We start from the raw sequence: 2396 nt of genomic DNA, 5'->3' as shown, positions 1-2396 counted from the left end.
TTTCTCTTGGGTAACATGAAGATCTGAAGTATATTATCCAGGGAGGACATGCATTTACACACCATCATCTATGTCCTGGAGTTTTTTTTTTAAGTTTTTCTCCCTCACTTTCTATGGGAGTTCCAACCACAGAACCATTTCCTGGTCTAAGGGCAGCTGTTGCAATTCTGCTGAGCATATCTATATTCCAGAAGAGAGGGGGAAATTGCTGGGATTCTATTTGAGACTCATGAAAGGGGATACACAATAGATTATCTTCCCACGACTTCTGATAAATAATTTCCTGGAAAGGAAAAGGAGGGAAATTAGATTGATGGAAAAAGAAATGTGTTCCATTCTACCTCAAGGATAAAGGAGTCTGGACTTTTGAACAAAGAGAAAAAGAACACCGGTGCCATTAGCACCTTCACTGTACAGCAAACACTTAAGCTACCAAGTCTCAAACTATTCCCTTAGGAAAAGGTGGGTCGAGTGAATTGTGTCCTTGACAAAATCGTGTTGAAATCTCTCTTTCCCACCCCATACTTCAGGGTAAATTTCGTCCCGACTGTGTCATATTCATTTCCCTCCGTCTCTCATTCTTCTTGCTTGCTGTGAAGTCAATAACATTCCTCTATCCCACACTTCCTCCATAATGATTTTCATCACTAAAGGTCCCAAAGTAATGAAATCAGCTGGCCTTGAATCAACACCTCTAAAACAACGAGCCATAATGTATCTTTTCTCCTTTAAATTGATTTTTCTCAAGTGTTTGTCACAGTAACAAAAATGAACTCATCTGTGCTCTGGTTAGTCTGTGTCTCATTGATAGATTAACAATATTTCTAGGTAGCTTGTATTCCTACAAGTGGTCAGAGTTTTGCTTTATTTAAATGGATCGTTGTATAAAGATAAAAGTTGTTAAAAAAAAAAAAACAAAGAATCGGTTTTGTTATTAGTAAAAATATTTTATTTGGTTTATACTTTAAATGTAAATGTATAAGCCTAAATAGTTAATAATATGGGAGCAAGGAGAAATTAAAATTTAAACAAAATTAAAACCTTGTTTTTTTTAAAAGTAATGCCAGAATCTCGTAATTCAACACATCCATCATATTTCGGTTGAAAAAAAGATGAAGTGATGCTCAGGCTGCCAAGGTGTCTGCTGAGTTTAGTTGCTTTGGGAAGAGCTCTCATCCTATGGCTCCTTAGAAAGCATTCATGACTCTCCTGTCCATGTTGCTCTTGATTTGGCACAGGGAGCAAATGGGACACAGTGGATGGCCGTGAAGTCAGCACAAACAGAGCCAGGATTTCCATAGACAGTTTGGTACACAGCTCCTCATTGCCAGTGTTGTTCCACACAAACAGCACTCACTCCTGTCAGATGCCACTTGACACCCAAGACACAAAACAAATGTGAGACAGACTCTGACTCCGTGATCACTGAAGCAAATCACACGGGCTGCAATTTTGGGACACTTGAACAAATCCAGATTGAGTCATGATGCTCTTGGTGCCCGAGACATTGTCCATGTAGGGTGTCAAACACTCTAGTAGTTAAGGAAAAGGTCTGGAACAGAAAAAGCCTTGTGGCCTGGGAGGTGGAGATGGGGGTGATGGGACAATGTTAGAAGTTCAAAGAACAGTTTTAAAGATTCAGAGCAAATCCACAAAAAGAGAAAACACAAAAACATTTGAACTGTGAGCATTGGAAATTTGAGAAGGCACAATCTGAGAGATTATTAAGGATTGCTTCCAGACTTTGAAAAGGGTAGTAAAATAAAGGTGTATTATGGAGAATAGAAACAAAGTGCAACAAGCCAGATACTAAGCTAATGAATGAAAGTTATTAAGACATGATATTTGTCTACTCTGTTCCATGAAAAATTAGAGAAGTTTACACAGGGAGCCAGCCTACAAGGTACAGGGGACAAACCCAGTGAGCCATGCTTCCTTTTCTGGAAGACAACAACGCACCCTTAAAGACTTGAAGCCTTTGTGCAAATGTGTACATTGCTTGGGAAAGGAGATCCATGTGTAGATGTACTTTAAATTCAAAGACCATGAAAACCCACACACATTTTTGGTATATACAATTACACTCAAGACAGAAATAAATTGGATTATCACAGTTTCCTGTACCACTAAATCACAGTCTGTAAGAGAGTCAAATTTTAACAAACGATTAGAACAAATAAGGTTACATGATATGTGGCTGGTTATAAATTAAGTAACCAAAAAAATAAAAGGCTTTTTTTTTTTTCTCTTCTGGACAATATGGCAAAGTAAACTCAATTCTGGAAAATGTTGGAAAGCGACACGTTAAAGGTGGAGAGTCTGATATCGTTAACACAAAGAAATATGGAGAAGTACGGGGCTGTCAGATCTTCACTGAGAGCTAGGCAGAGGAAGCT

At 38.4% G+C, this 2396-nt stretch overlaps 1 pseudogene; it reads right to left on the bottom strand.

Moving 5' to 3' along the window:
• Positions 1 to 1187: 1187 nt before the first annotated feature.
• On the bottom strand, positions 1188 to 1515 carry LOC127212232 (placenta-specific gene 8 protein-like; annotated as a pseudogene).
• Positions 1516 to 2396: the final 881 nt, after the last annotated feature.

Source organism: Acomys russatus, chromosome 30, assembly GCF_903995435.1.
Source record: "Acomys russatus chromosome 30, mAcoRus1.1, whole genome shotgun sequence".
Classification (NCBI taxonomy): domain Eukaryota; kingdom Metazoa; phylum Chordata; class Mammalia; order Rodentia; family Muridae; genus Acomys; species Acomys russatus.
Note: the sequence above shows the minus strand (reverse complement) of the source record. Positions and strands in the feature narration are given on the sequence as shown.